The following is a 17,517-nucleotide window of genomic DNA, read 5'->3' on the forward strand; positions in this document are numbered from 1 at the left end:
GCTAAGATTTGGCTTTGTGCAAATATGAAATGGCAAGCAGGAAATGGGGCTAAGATACAAATTGGGTTGGATGCAATGAAGGGGATGAATGGGGATCATTCATTATCGCCACAAATTATCTTGGCATTGCACCAATTGGGGTTTAGACTTCTTGTTGACTTAATGAAGCAAACTTCCCTGGACTACCCCTTTCATACATGGCCACATTCTTGGGAGTTGGGACTGAATGCAGAACTGGATCTTGAATGGGAGTCTTATAGACTCAATCTTATTGAGGTAGGGATAACAGTAAATGATAGGCCTGATTTTCTTCATGGGGTGGCCGAGTTGTTGGAGGCAACATAGAAGTCAAAGAAATTTATGCATTCATTTCTGGTTCTCCATCCCCCAGTTCCTTTAATGAATGGATTGTGCCCATGTGGAAATGGGATGCACCCTTGAAGATCAAATGTTTCTCCTGGTTGACCCTTTTTAACCACATCTTGACCTGGGAGAATTTGATGAAAAGGGGCCTTCAGGGTCCGAGTAGATGCCATTTTTTTCCATTCTGCTATTGAAGACATTGTTCACTTATTTATGGAGTGTCCCTTTTCCAAGGCCATATGGTACAATGTGGTAAGATTACTGAAGCTTAGGGATGGTTTGAATTGGTCTTCCATTATTCAGTGTCTTATGTTTTGGTCCTTGAATCTAAGACCATATAGGGTGCTCCCCATGTATTTTCTTCAGGGGATATGGTAGTCTAGAAATGCTACAATATTTGAGGACATGCACCCTGACTGTTATTCTGCCAGTGCTAAAATTGTTGGTTACTTTCTTGAGATAGGCCCTTGGGTTCCTAGCTCTCCTTGGAGGGTTGTTCAACTTTTGGATCTGGGGACACTCTTCCCTACTGGATTTTTTGACGGGGCTTCTATTGGGGGATGATGTGGTTGTGGAGCTCTCATTGAGCTTTTTCCCAGCAAGGTTTTTCAATTCTATTGGAATGGGGGTGATGGCACTAACTACAAGGCCGAGATTGTGGCACTGTGGGGTTTACTTCAAAGTGTTGTTTGGCTAGCCATTGAATCCATTAGGATTGTTGGAGATGCCAAAACTATCATTGACTAGTTGCAGGGGAGGAGCACTCTAGATGTTCCTTTGCTACATCACTGGATGGCTAATATTGATGCCCTCCATTCTTCTTTCTCTTATTTATCTTTCCTCCATGTGTACAGAGAACAAAACATGGAGGCTGATGGCCTGTCCAAGCGGGGGTTGGATAGTATCTCTAGCTTTATGTTTTATGAGCTATGAATTGATGGAACCATTCATTCTTCTAGGTCCTTTGAGCTATGAATGTTTTTCTACGATCTGTTGTAGGGTCTCTTCCATATCCACCTCAACTCATCTTTTCTTCGTAGACAATGTCCTTTGTTTTGGTGCAGCCAAATTTTCAGAATGGGAAATTATATATCAGATTCTTTCTAAATTTGGTAAGGCCTCAGGTCTTATTATCAATAAGGAAAAATCTAAGTTGATATCGATTGAGATGGATGTATCGACCGGCAAACAAATAGAAGCTCTATTTTGGATTAAGTCGATCCCTTTGTCTTCGGGCTTCAAATACTTGGGATGCTTTCTCAAACCTAGTTGTTATAGACTACTAGACTAGGAATGACTGATCACAAAAATCCAGAAAAAACTTTCTATTTGGGGAACACCGATGGTTGATCCTCGAGGGCAGGGTGACCTTGATAAAATCGGTGCTTCAAGGAATTTATGTGTATTGGATGCACTTATTTCTTCTCCCATCATCTATCATTCACAAAATCAACTCTATCATTGCCAAGTTCTTGTGGGAAGGATTTGGCCCAAGGATAAAATATCACCTCATCAACCCTGGAATGCTTCCTTTCCATCAAGATTTGGGTGGCTAAGGATTAAGGGACACAAAGAAGTTTAGTCTGGCCCTCCTCTGTTGTAATATATTGGGGGATTTTAATGCTCAGGGCTTATGGAGAGATATATTATTAGGGGAATATATCCAGCAACAAAGTAAGGAAGAGTGGGTTGTTGTGCGAGCTCACTCTAAATGTAAGTTACAAACCATCAGTCCAAGTCTCCCTCTCTTGCTTTAGAAATAAGAGTATCACCATCATCATCTACCCTTGTCGTAGCTAATTTGTTCCCCTGAACATCATCTTCCTCGTCTGGTCTGCTAGAAACAGTCTCTCCACTTTTTGCAGGACTGGAGCTTGTTTCAGCTTGAGCTTGCTAAATTGTTGAAAAGGAAGCCCTGAATGGCCCTGCAAGAGAGACCTCGAAGTTCCTGCTTATCCCTTTACCACTACCATTGACATTAGCTTCTTCGTGGGCAAGAAATATAACAACACCACCACCACCAGAAGCTTCTCGTTGATTTGGGGTGAAAACTACTAGTACCAACAATGGTATTTCCAGAGGTCATTTCAGGCCCGAAAGATTCATTATTACCATTATTTGATGTTGCCAAAATACCCCGTGAAGAAAACCTATCAATATTTCTACCTTTCCCATCCGATATGCCACCGGAATTCCAAACCAAACTAGAGCTTTTCCCACGGGAGCGAGCCTACTCATAATCCACATCATCTATGGGCATATCATATCAACAAAATGGACAAGAATTATGTTTTTCAAGCCACGGAAGAATGCAAACAGAATGGTACATGTGTTTACAAGGCATATGTCTTACTTCGGTGCCCACTTCAAATTCATCCTTGCATACTACACACTATGTAGAATCGATAACAAGAAGGTCTTGGGTAATTTTAATGGTGGGCATTGTTCCTATGGAAGCTTTGGAGGTAGGAGGTGTACCATACTTGTTGGGGTCATTTTCTACCAGTTGTTGTATAAGTTGATCCAAACCAAGCCCAAGGAAATAATCCCCAAAGTTACCAGGTAATCTGGTTGGCCGCGCCCCTGTGTTGTCATCAACAAAGAATTCCACATTCCCCCCACCCAAACTCATCAAATTCTGCATCATTTGACCATGAGTAAACATCATAGGATTGAACCCACTAGGATCCATCCAAATTCATACCCTTCCTCCTCTCCCTCTCCACTCCTCATTATTGGTATTACTATTATTGTTTTTGTCATCATCGTTCCCATGTTGGAAGAAAGCAGCAAGGGATTCCATCATTTGGGTTATGCCATGATCAGTTGTAAGAGTTGTAGAATGACCCTCGGCAAGACCTAGTCCAAATTTCTATGGTTGGAATCGCAATCCCCCTTTCTCCTACCCTTGCCCTCCCCCAGGTGTATATGGGTGGTACCCAACATTTGGTGTTGGTCTCTCTGTTTCCTCGACAAAGCCTCCATTACAATGGGGGAAAATGAGGCCCTCCTCCAATGCATCAATTTTGATACTCCTCTGGCACTGATGACACCAGTAACTCTACCCTTCTCTTCTAGATGACATCCTTATCTGTATCCCACCTAATTCCTCCCTTCCTCCTCCCCCTGCTGCTGCTCAGAGCATGCAATCCAATAGCATTTTCCTACTAGTGATAAGCATCATCGTGACTCTAACAAAATGATAAGCATCAAAATTCTTTCTTTAGTCCACTACAAATGGACCCAATGCACCTCGATAGCATGAATCTCAAGTATGATTCTCTCTATTCCTGTGTGATCTGATTCTTGAGAAGCACAACCATTTCTTGGCTTCCGCCCTGAATGCATGACTACTCGGATTTAATAAGTCACAATAATAATAATTATTATTATTTTCTTTATTCCTTTGAAAAGTACATTACATGATGACTCAAATACATTAAATGAAGACCAAACCTAGTTACATTTTCCAACATCATGGTGTTTGCCCACATACTATAGTTTTCAGCACCTGAAAGTTTTTCTGTCAAAGCATTTGACACAACATGGATAAGGGATGATGCCATTTGCACACAAATTTCACAAGTTCAATCCTGTCAATTGAACTCATCACCAATTTAACTCTTCTTTGTTACCAAAGGTTAGTTTTCTACAGAGACATAACTGATAAAATCAATCAAAAGAATACATAACACACTAATGTTGGGTATTATATACCCTACAAGCGCTTTGCTTAACTTAACTTGGATTCTATTGATAAAACTATTTCTTGAGCATGCCCAACTTTCTCAGTCTCATCCTTAGCTCTCTGAAACAGATCTTCTTTGGTATCCAATCTCATAGATTCCAAAATCTTATTTCTCTAATACAATTTTGGGAGATAAAGTTAGCAGATCATGAAACAATTTGATGCTTGATTGTGCAAAAATAACCTATAAAGGAACTAGAATAAGAAAGGTGAGTGGAAAATCATGTTAGTTGTTTGTGCCAGGTGATTCTTTGTTGATAAATTTTCTCAACAACAACAAAAATTTAGAAAAAGACTCTCATATTTCAATAAGAATCTTCGTTTCTAGATATACACGATCTTTGAATGAGATTTGGCATTTTGGTCCTTAGGTGCAAACCTCTAGGGGAGACTCCAATTACAACCCTCTAGAGGAGACTCGCATAACTTTATTACATCTTTTCTCTAATTTACAGAAATTAAGTGTTTCCTCACTTTCAAGATCAAGTATATCTCTCATCAACTCTTTGCTGATGGAATAATTCTCCTTGGACAAAATATGAAAACAAAGGCTAAACGTTGTCCTTATAAAAGAAGGATGGAGTTGACTGATAAAAAATGCCACTATATATGCTCGGAATCATCTCCATTGCTATGAGAGAACCTTGCAAATATAGGAGATCCATTTAAACAAGGCTCTAGGAGCTTTCAAATCTCTAGGAATGCCTATTCGAAACAAAGTAAAAATAACTGGGAAGCAATAGTAGAGAAAAAAGATATTCAAGGACTCAACCCTTACAAAAGAGATGGCTATACCAGGGAAGGATGCTCCATCTCTTGAATGCATCTTTTAGTGCATGCCTTATCTTCTGTTGGAGAATCCCTATACCTCTAAACATGTTCTTCAAGAGATAAGAAAGGTTATTAAAGAAGATGCCCCTTTTAAACTGGTGTAGAATTTAACAAGAGGAAATAGTAATCCATCATTTAACAACAACTAAGAATGTTTGGGAGTATAATGGACCATTCAGTATCTAATTGTACATGAGGGTAAAGGCTTGTGTTCTATTGGAGTTGAGGTTAGGAAGAAGGTACTTGAAAGTCTGACTTCCCCAAACACCACAAGCTGTGTTGAAGTGTAGTTCCATATAAGATCTTTCATACACACATTATAATTCTAAGTGATCCTTGTAAACTAAATTTTGTAGAAGAATGCTTCCTGAACATATATTTATGTTAAAGGCTTAGAGTTCAACAGTCCATATGATGAGATTCCTTCTTGCTACATTCACATAAAATATTTATTTTCTTTTTTTCTAATTGATATTGGGAGACAGTCTTAAGAAAGTAATTCATATTCCATAAAAGAATTATAGAGATGATTGAACCAAGTTGCGAGAAGTCATAGTTCATTCCATTGATCAAAAGAACAACTTCTTAAGGAGGCCTTGAAAACTTTCATGCTTAGAATTGGTGCATGGGATCATTTAAGTAGCAGAGGTGCTTATATTCAATTTCTGATATTGGAAAGTTTAAAAAAACTAGATTCTAAATTGAAATCAAAGAATTATCACCATTCTGTTGCTATCATTTGCTATTGTCATTTCTCATGACTGAATTATATTGCCACATTTAGAACAATATGTTGTTTTGATTGTAATTCTTTGTGCTTCAAAATTTTTGCAAATAAAGATGCATTGATCTAATGACATGTAAAATTTTCCTAAAAATTACCTTAAAATCCCTTAACAATAGAGAATTAGCATCATTCATCGAAAAATAACTTGATCTGTTGATCATCATTGCAACCTATTCACTGTAGTAGTAGTATTTCACAATAATGAAAACTAAGGTGACCAATAAAATTTCCCAAGCTGTAAATATGTTCTCAGTGTGGGAACAGGAAAATATTGGAACTATTCTTTATTTCATATTTTACATGGAATTATTAAATGACCTGAAAACCATACCTTTAATAAAGTTGAACTCTAGCTAGCCGCAGTTGCCTAATATAAGTTACAAACCACCAGTCCAAGTTTCACTCTCTTGCTTCAGATATAAGTGTATCACTGTCATCCTCTGCCCTCAAAGTAGCTAAGTTGTTCCACTAAATGTCATTTCCCTTGTCTAGTCTACTAAAAGGAGTCTCTCCACTGTTTATAGGATGGGAGCTTGATTCATCTTGAGCTTGTTAAGTTGTTGAAAAGGAAGCCCTGAATGGCCCTGCAAGAGAGACGTTGAAGTTCTTGGCCCTCTACCACTACCATTAACATTACTTGCTCTGTGGATAGGAAATATAACATCAAAACCACCACCAGAAGCTTCTGATTGATTTGAGGAAATACTACTAGTACCACCCATGATATTTCTAGAGATCATTTTAGGCTCGAAAAAATCATTATTAATGTTATCCGATGTTCCCAAAATACGCCGTGAAGAAAACCCATCAAGATTTCCACCTTGCCCATCTGATGTGCCGCCAGAACACTGAACCCAATAAGAGCTTTGCCCACTCTGATGTGCCACCAGAATTCCGAACCCAATGAGAGCTTTGCCCATGAGAGCGAGCCTGCTCATACTCCACGTCATTTGTTGGCATCACATATCAACAAACTGGACAAGAATTGTGTTTTTCAAGCCACATAAGAATGCAAACAGAATGGTACACAAAGGACATTTGTCTTACTTCAGTGCCCACTTCAAATTCACCCTAGCATATTGCCCACTGTGTAGAATCAGTAAAATGAATCTCTTGGGTAATTTTAATGTTGGACATAGGATCTATGGAAGCTTTGGAGGTGGGAGAGGGAATTATAATATCATTGTAGTTTTTTAAGAATTTAAATAATATTTAACTTTTAATATATTATATTACTATCAATGGTGGGAATAGGACCTAAGGAAACTTTGGAGGGAATTATAATATAATTATAATTTTTTAAGAATTTAAATAATATTTCATTTTTAATATATTATGTTATGATAATATATTTTAAATGAGATTGGATATGATAATACACCATAGATGAAATTGGATTAGAGTTAATGTATCTTTGTAGAAATGAATATTGATTGTGTAAAACATGTATAAATTTTATTTTCGAATATTAATGGTGTTTTTGTTTATTAGGTAAACTAATAGGTGATTTAGATATTCAAGTATTTAAAAGAAATGCACATTTTTTAAAATAAATTGTGTAAAATCTTTTTGTTGGAAATAATACTGAGAGGGGGGGGGGGGGGGTGAATCAGTATTATCAGATCAGTAAAACCTTTCCAATTTCATACTCATAAACATATACGCTACTTCAGTTAAGTGAACCAGCGTGTACACGCTACTGTGTCTAAAGCAACTAGCGTATATCCAGAGATCTTATGATTCAGTTAGCTTATCTTCAGTAAATGCATCAGAACATTATTAACCATATTAACAGTAAACAGGTGCAGTATAACAGAACAGATCATCACACAAAAGCCACACACATGAACACCATGATATAAGGTGGAAACCCAATGTGGGTGAAAACCACCTGCTACAATTCGTCTCTTTCTTCTTTAATAAGAAACTTCTTTTACAATGTACTGGTGCAGTCCTTTACCAGCACGCAGGCTACAACCTACAGAGGGCTACAACCCTCATAGCTCTTGTACTAGCCGATCCATTTACTAGTACGTAGGTGCCAACCCTACAAAAGGCTACAACCTTTGCTCGTTTTCCAGCTGCTCCTGGAAGGGAGCTACAACCCCCTGGCTCTTGTACTGGCTGATATGTTTACCAGTACGTAGGTGCCGGCCTACGATCTTCCCGGGACCACGTTTCATACATTTTCATACTGGATCCATAAAACAATCACCATTGAAGTACAACCTGCATCATCAATCTCTGAATCACCCAATACTGAATCACTGAAACCCTGTCAACAACAACATAACAACAACCAGATCCAACTCCATCTTCAAATATCTTACTTCACATTGTATACGCTACTTCGATGAACCCAACCTGCGTGTATACGCTCTTTTACCAAAACCAACCCGCGTACAGATCTGCAAATTCTAACTTATAACTCCGCAGCTATATCAGACATCAAAACATACCCAGATCATAACAATAAACATGCGTCAATAGATCTAGTCTATCCATAGTCATACCATATGAAGATAATCATTCCAAGCCTTGAGATCTCGTTCCATCATTCATCATCCTTCACATGAGTGAAACCTTGGTTCAGATCACCAACCCATAACCAGCACTTGGATCTCACACTTCCTCAGATCTTCATCACTCACACACTCTCTATTTTGCCTAATGATCTTTCTCCTTATATAGCTTTAGGCCCTTCACAATACCACGGTCCAAAACCATAGTAACCCAATACCATCAACTCAATACTAGGGATCAACACGTCTGTCGAGACTCCATGGTCCAAAACCATAGGCACAAATTCCAAGGACTAACTACCACGGACCAAAAGTAAGCTTTCCGACATGTACGCTCTTTTCCGTTCATGAAACTGCGTGTATACCCTACTTGGTATATAGCGAACCTGCGTACACGCGACTTGGTATATAGTGAACTAGCGTGTATACGCGACTTGGGCTTAATGAACCTGCGTGTATGAACTTTCTTGGCCTGCTGTACTAAGATCTGTCCTCTGATTAAGTTGCCATCACCTGTACCAACCTCTGAGTGAGTTGCCATCAAGGACAACACTTGAATCATAATGCCAACAATCTCCCCCTTTGGACTTGATGGCAACCACACCAAGTCACTCTCCCCCTTTGACATCAAGGGCAAAGGGTGGGCCAAGATATTCTCTTCTTTGGTATACCTTCTGCTGTCCATACTCCCCCTGAGTACATGCTGAATATCTCTGCTCTGCTGTGCTGAACATGCTCCCCCTGACTGTAGGCAAGATCTGCAAAGGATGTTCTTCAAGACTTATGCATCATAAAGGACCTTCCTATCACCAAAAGACTCAATACATACATCCATACTCCCAACCAAGTGGGGATACATCAGAAAATAACAACCAATTACATTACGTCATTCATCCCAGGCATAGTGGGGAAACCAACATAGGCCGTTACATGACCTTGACACCATAAAAGAGATATCACAAAAGAGATACATGCTGAAGTTTCTGAATGGGCTCCAAGTTGTATCAATCCATCCATGCTCCCCCTGAGTAGATGCAAGTTCTAAGACCAGCAATTCATTCAAGACCATGACTATCATTCATCATATATGATCTGTACCATCAGCCTGCAATACCATTCCTTTGATCAAACAACAAGATGTATCATTTAGCTTCATAGACTTTATCAACAACTTGTAACCATAATGCCAACAATGCATTATTTGAAGTATATGCTCCCCCTGAGCTTGTGCCATCTGTTTTCAGTTAGATCTGATCATGCATACATCAGTAATAAGCATCAAGATATCATCATCATCAAGTTAGGATTAAAACACTTCTAGCATCTTAAGACATTTCCAGACCTTCTCAGTAGACTGTAACTGTTAGCATATACTGGACTGAAACATATCAGACCCCTTTTCTGAGTCTGTTCCCACTGCTTTTCCACAAACTGACATATACGCGACTTTGCAGTGTAGAAATCGCGTATATACGCGGCTTCCCTTCATTAAACTTGCGTATGAGAATTAGAACACTGAAGTTTTACACCTTCAGCTCCCCCTGAGTCTGTTATGTCTGTGTTGTGCTGAGTACCCTGTGCTGTGCCACATCTTTCTGACTGAACTTCCTTCTTCTTCCATATCTTCAAGTATGTTGATGATTTCTTCTTATCATGAGCTTTGTTCCTGCAATTTCTTGCTTTATGACCAAACTTGTTACATGCATAGCATCTTACATGTTTCATATTCCTCTTATAGCAATCAGCAGATTTGTGGCCAAACATATTGCAAGAAAAGCAATATCCATTAAAGTACCTTGAATATGATGATCTTTCTGCATGATGGTCTTGAAACCTTCTTCTTCTACATGTGGCTGCAACATGTCCAAGATTATGACATACATGGCATTCAACATTATTCATGGGAGGAGTAAAAGATTTTCTTTGAGGAGTCTCTTTCCTTGATTGTTGATGGAGTTGTCCTTTCATCTCCTTGTAGAGCCTTTCAGATTTTGCATTAGAGTTTCTTGTCTTACTTTGTGAACCATATTCACCTTCAATAGACTCATGAAAACCAAGACCAGTTTTGATAGCAGGGGACCTTTGACTACTAAGAATATCATCCAAGATCTTAGTACTATCTTGAAATCGTAATAGTTTATCCTTTTCTTCTAATTTACTTTTCAAGATATTTACCTCAACTTGATGTTGTTCTTCTTTTTCCAGACATTGCTTCTTCAAGGTCTCTTCAGCTTTCCTTCCTTCATCCAACTGATGCCTTAGTTTGAGGATCTCGTTTTCTTGCTCTTTATTCAGCGTTAGCAGCATTTGTCGAATTCTGGAGGCACATTCCAACTGATCTTCTAATCTGATGATTTCTTCTTTGAGGGCATTCTCCTTTTTGCTAGGTAGATCTTGCTGATCTATGGTTTGATCTGATGCTTCATTTGCTTGTCCATCTTCATTCTGAGGTGATTCAGGATCTGAATTCTTGCTTCCATTCAACGGCAGGTTGTCATTGTTCCTTTGAGCTGTCTTCTTCTTTTGACGCGCTTTCTTCCCCATTGTTCTACGAATCTCCTTCAAGCGATCAAGCTTCTCTGAAGGACCTGCTCCGATACCAATTGTTGGAAATAATACTGAGAGGGGGGGGGGTGAATCAGTATTATCAGATCAGTAAAACCTTTCCAATTTCATACTCAGAAACATATACGCTACTTCAGTTAAGTGAACCAGCGTGTACACGCTACTGTGTCTAAAGCAACTAGCGTATATCCAGAGATCTTATGATTCAGTTAGCTTATCTTCAGTAAATGCATCAGAACATTATTAACCATATTAACAGTAAACAGGTGCAGTATAACAGAACAGATCATCACACAAAAGCCACACACATGAACACCATGATATAAGGTGGAAACCCAATGTGGGTGAAAACCACCTGCTGCAATTCGTCTCTTTCTTCTTTAATAAGAAACTTCTTTTACAATGTACTGGTGCAGTCCTTTACCAGCACACAGGCTACAACCTGCAGAGGGCTACAACCCTCATAGCTCTTGTACTAGCCGATCCATTTACTAGTACGTAGGTGCCAACCCTACAGAAGGCTACAACCTTTGCTCGTTTTCCAGCTGCTCCTGGAAGGGAGCTACAACCCCCTGGCTCTTGTACTGGCTGATATGTTTACCAGTACGTAGGTGCCGGCCTACAATCTTCCCGAGACCACATTTCATACATTTTCATACTGGATCCATAAAACAATCACCTTTGAAGTACAACCTGCATCATCAATCTCTGAATCACCCAATACTGAATCACTGAAACCCTGTCAACAACAACATAACAACAACCAAATCCAACTCCATCTTCAAATATCTTACTTCACATTGTATATGCTACTTCGATGAACCCAACCTGCGTGTATACGCTCTTTTACCAAAACCAACCCGCGTACAGATCTGCAAATTCTAACTTATAACTCCGTAGCTATATCAGACATCAAAACATACCCAGATCATAACAATAAACATGCGTCAATAGATCTAGTCTATCCACAGTCATACCATATGAAGATAATCATTCCAAGCCTTGATATCTCGTTCCATCATTCATCATCCTTCACATGAGTGAAACCTTGGTTTAGATCACCAACCCATAACCAGCACTTGGATCTCACACTTCCTCAGATCTTCATCACTCACACACTCTCTATTTTGCCTAATGATCTTTCTCCTTATATAGCTTTAGGCCCTTCACAATACCACGGTCCAAAACCATAGTAACCCAATACCATCAACTCAATACTAGGGATCAACACGTCTGTCGAGACTCCATGGTCCAAAACCATAGGCACAAATTCCAAGGACTAACTACCACGGACCAAAAGTAAGCTTTCCGACATGTACGCTCTTTTCCGTTCATGAAACTGCGTGTATACCCTACTTGGTATATAGCGAACCTGCGTACACGCGACTTGGTATATAGTGAACTAGCGTGTATACGCGACTTGGGCTTAATGAACCTGCGTGTATGAACTTTCTTGGCCTGCTGTACTAAGATCTGTCCTCTGATTAAGTTGCCATCACCTGTACCAGCCTCTGAGTGAGTTGCCATCAAGGACAACACTTGAATCATAATGCCAACACTTTTAACATAAAGAATGCTTTTTAGTATTTTTTAATAAAAAAATTATGATATTTTTTTTATTATATTTATTTTTTATATTTTCAAGTTTGTTAGAAATTTTTTAAAGAGTTGTATAATGTATGTGGATGATTGTTGTTTTTCATAGGTTTACATAATTTTTTTCTCTTATTCCATTATTCTTACAATGCTAAATCCATAATTTGTTGGGGTAATTTGGACTAGGTCCATGGTTAAACTAGTGACTACTACTATAACAACAAGAGTATATCCAACAACCAATAAACTAGATATACCAAGGATTTGTCCAACAGACATGAGCAAGTCTCCCAACAATCCTCAATAGGAGAGTTCAGACAGATGTCATGGGTACATTAGGACAAATGTCAAATGGAGATGAAAAGGGTATTAGATGATGCCTAGCCTAACCAATTTCAAAAAGGGACACCTTTGGTGTAATTAAGGGTTTTCATATACAATGGATTAAATTAGGGAGGGGAGATTATGGTATTGAACCAATTATTTTTAATTAAAATTTATAAGTCATGTAAATAGAAGTAAATTATCTAAAATAATTAGTGGTAATTTATGTCCATGGGGCATATAATAGATGATGACAGGGTGTATTGTTAAGGCATTTCGTGGTGTTAAGGTCACTGATTTGAAACTCTGTAGGTAAAAATCTGGTCATGTTAAGGGCAGGTGTGGCCCAGGCTAGGTGATCATGTCGTGTTGCAAAAGGAGGTGTTGGCCCACTCCCATTTTTGATAATTTGTTAACCTTTGAATTTAATTCCCTGTGAATGTGATCAAATGATATAACCCTAAAGATTCTAATAAGCTTCATAATTCTAATCATCCTCTAATCCAATAAGGAAGTGTATAAGGAAGTATAACCTTTAATCCACTCTATAAAAGCCTTTGAATCCCCTATCGCTTGTAAGTTTAGATTGTTGAAGCGACACAATTAAAATGACTAACATAAACGACTAATTCATATTATTGTAGTTCTTGTTAGGTAGTCATGTTTTTGTTCCTAGACTAAATTAGTCATTCACATTAGTCATTTTCAGTAGCATTACTTATTAGCTAGTCGTATATTTTAACTCGAGACTAAAATAGACATTTATGTTAGTCATTTTTAGTTGGGTCTCTTAATATTTCTAATTTTTGGTATTATTTCACTTGAAAAAGTTGTGGTGACTAACTTTTTTAGTCACTTAGTCCCGAATTTCGCCAATTTCTACTGGTGGAGGAACCCGAGTTCATACCACAACAGAGGGAATTCTATTGTACTTGTGAAGGGTTTCCAGAAAGAGTACATAGCAGTCCCTGGGGGCACTATCTCTATTTCCATCCTCAATTCCCATGCTCTTCCTCCTTCCCCTCTTATGGAGACCATGGAGAAGAAACAGTTTCTTCTTCTTTCAAAAGTTTCTTTGAGGACTCCCTTCCAGGAGCTGAGAACGAGGAATTGGGGAAGGGGCCCTTTGAACATATTGGTAAGGGATTTGCTACTTCATTAGTATCACTTGCTTTGTTTGGATAATTTCTAAATCATGTTGCGATTCAAACTGTGGATTCTCTCTTTGACACCAACTTGGGAGTCCCTTACAATGTTGTGTGGCATTGCATTTTTTGTGTAACCTATGTTACACATTTGATGTCGGTCACTCCTAAACATTCATTTTTTTATTCCATGCCAGCCTCAAGAGAATAAAAAATATTAGTGGATCCAGTTTCAAGTTATATGGCTGAGATGGATTACCAAGAAAAGGTGTTCTTCTTAAGCATTATAGAAGCATGTGGATTTATTGATAAATTTATTGTTATGGGTCTTGTGAGAATCTACAAAGATAAGCCACTAGATCTCTACCGGATAGATCGACAAGTGATCTTGAGGTTCATTACAAGGTATCTCTACCATCGAACCTTCGTTCATTATGGTTATGGGTCAACCATACAAAACCATTTTCCAATGAAGTCCATTTGCTTGGCCACACACTATCTACCTCACAGCTGGCCCACCAACATTACAGGGTATCTCTATCCTTGGCTTTTTGTGCATCATGGTTATGGGTCCGCCATGCAAAACCCTTGTAAGGGAAATTCATTTGCTTGGCCACACACTGTCGATATTACAGTTGACGCGCATGCATTAGAGGGTATCTCTATCCTTGGATCTTCGTGCATCATGGTTACACGTCATCCACAAACCCTCGATTATGGGTCAACTATGCAAACCCTTGTCTTTGACAACACTTGGTCATCCACAACTCATCTTCGACAAAAGTTTCTCAGGAGGGAACTTCACGCAATGGGGACCATTTCTTCCTAAGGAGGGAGGAATGATCCGAATGGAAATTCGGCCATGGTAATGATCCAAATGGAAATCCGCCCATGCTATTTACACATGGTAATGATTCGAATAGAAATCCACCCATGGTATTTACCCATGGTAATGTAACTAAAAATTGTTATAAATAATGTACCTCTTTTTGCAAGAGGACACATTGTCCAACACAATGTAGTTGCTACTATCATTTTCTAATCTAATAAAAATTGGCTCATGTTTTACTTTTATGTGTTGGGTTATTTTTGTTATTTTCTTGGTATGGAAATTACTCTTATCTTGGGCCTCCCTAAGATCTGGATCATCTCCCTACTTGTTTTTAAGCAGAAATCGCTTAGACAATGTTCAAAAGCACTCCTCTCAGAGGACCTAGGCACTGGTCTCCAATCAACACAGAGGCTATCTCTAGGAGGCTTTTATATCTTCTGAAGAAGTTGTGTGATAGGAAATAGAAAAATCTACAACAAAATCCACCCATGATTTTTAAACACTAGTAATCAGTACTTTCATTAAGGAGAAATATTTGACAACAATTATATAACCAACAACACCAATAATTGAATGACCAACTATTTTTTCATTATAGAGAGGGGAATGATCTAGCAATCCTAGCTACGCTTTGTAATCTTTGGAAACCTCCCTACTAATAAGTTATTCTATTCAAACCCCCTCACCTACCATTAGTCTATAGATTTTATACAAAGAGAAAAGGGGGTGAATTGGAACCAATTCACCCAAATCTAGACAGTCAAAGATATGGACATATTACAAAATATTGTGTTTACTTATTTTTCATAGGTATCAATTGGAAAACAACTCAATATATGATTAAAACTAACCCATATAACATATAATCAACTAATAATAGCTTTGATTCAATTCATTTGCTAACTAATCTCTCTGTTTGGATTGCAGTATGCTCTGAAGCAAGGACCCTTTTAAAGAACCATGTGTATCTCCCAATCCATGAACTTTTTGGAAGAACAACTTACATGTTACCTAAATGGAGATATTTTGGACAAAATCCATGTTACATATTTTTTATGTTCTTCTTTGTTTCTTTAGAAATCACACCTAAGTTTTGTTACTTGGTTCTATCTAACACTAATTATCTAAACCATAAATCATGAGTAGGAGGTTTGTGAAGTTGAGTTGAGTACAAATTAGGCAACATAAATCCATTTCAATATTCCTATGAATAAAATCCATGTTGTCGAATATCTCTTAGAGATGTGTAAATATGCCAACCTTAGTGTGACATCCCCAACCATGATTCTCTCATGAATGTAATGTAAATATTTTTGCAAAAAAATAAAAATGCATAAAATATGGTTTGAGTAATGGGACACATATTCTAGAGTTGGGGAGGTTACTTGCTGGGGAAATGGTTAGATTGTTCCTTACAACACAAAATCTAGGTTGGTACAGATTTATCGGTAGCTAGGAAAAAGGGGAAAATGTGAATGTCCCATCAATTGTGCTTTTACAGCTTTGGACATGAAACAAGCATAGAAATTCAAGCAAGAAATGAAAGGAGAAGTTGTCAGTTGGTGTAGTGTGTTTGCCATTCACTACAACCAATTAGAAACAACAATTAACATCCTGATAACAGACAAGAAAGTGGTGTAAATTCTATTGGATGATAAGATTAACAGTCATGGATGTTGTCTGAATGTCTCTCAAGGAAAAGATAAAACAATTTTTGGTTGGGACAATGCACGAGTCAAGGAGAGAATGGTTGGAATTGGTGGAGAATAGACAGTAACATGAGGGAATTTGATTCTTGAAGCAGGAGAGGAAGAAGAATGGAGTTCAATTTTAGCCTAAGGATAGTGCAAAGAACAAAGGAGAGTTTGAACATTCTGAAGTAAGGATATTGGATTGGATTTGCTAAACAAAGAGACAGAGAGAGACAGACCAGTTTGCACACATTAGTAATGGATTAGAAGAACAATTTTCTTGTTGGTAGGGGCCTGGAATGAAATATTCCAAATGAGGAGAGTTTGCCTCTCAAATCCCAATGACCCAGAGGGTGGAGACGATATTCCTTAGAAATTCCTGAGGGTTGGGGTGGAGCAAATACTACTAGGGCTATTCCTAAAAGGATTTTGAAGGCTCCTTGGTATATATTTTTTTGGTTTTGGTTATGGAGTCCCTAGATATGGGTCAAACTACAGCGTCTTTGTGCACTATTTGATCGCTGTTAAGTTGGAGGGAGGAGGTGGAAGAATCTTTGGTTTCTGGTTCAACTAGTATTTGTGCTCAAATCTCTTAGCAATAAACTCCTAAAATTCTGGAATATAGCTTTGGGATGATAACTGCAAGTGAGGATTGACTACAACTATTTACAGTTGGGTGGAGATTCATTGTCCCAGACTTAGTAGCCAAAAATCTTTAAAGTGTCCTTCATATGTTAACAATATTAATCAATGTATGTTCCATTTCTAGTCTGAAATGTTGGTGTTAACCTTTGAAGAATGCATGTAGTTTATTACTTATATGCACGACTAATGTATTTTTGTAGTTGTTACAAAGGTGCTGAAGGAGATCATGTATATGTTTTGTTTATGTTTCTTATATAACTCATTGAAACCTTTTATTGTTGGAGTGACTAAATTAATTAGGAGGGAAATCTCTTCCTAACACTATTTTTTGTCTAATATTACTTCCAATGGAGACTATTTTCGTTCTGACCCTCACTAGTGTATCTATTTCAGATAATTATAATGTTCCAATATTTAGTAGTGATACCTAGAAATTTGGGTTTCTGGTGATGTCAACTAGAAGGAGCT

At 38.1% G+C, this 17,517-nt stretch overlaps 1 pseudogene; it reads right to left on the reverse strand.

The window, feature by feature from the left end:
• Positions 1–2,091: 2,091 nt before the first annotated feature.
• On the reverse strand, positions 2,092–3,448 carry LOC149175582 (E3 ubiquitin-protein ligase RING1-like; annotated as a pseudogene).
• Between the last annotated feature and the right edge of the window lie 14,069 nt (positions 3,449–17,517).

Source organism: Pinus tabuliformis, chromosome 4_1, assembly GCF_031772625.1.
Source record: "Pinus tabuliformis cultivar Carrire ecotype Pingquan chromosome 4_1, CPIR1, whole genome shotgun sequence".
Classification (NCBI taxonomy): Eukaryota; Viridiplantae; Streptophyta; class Pinopsida; order Pinales; family Pinaceae; genus Pinus; species Pinus tabuliformis.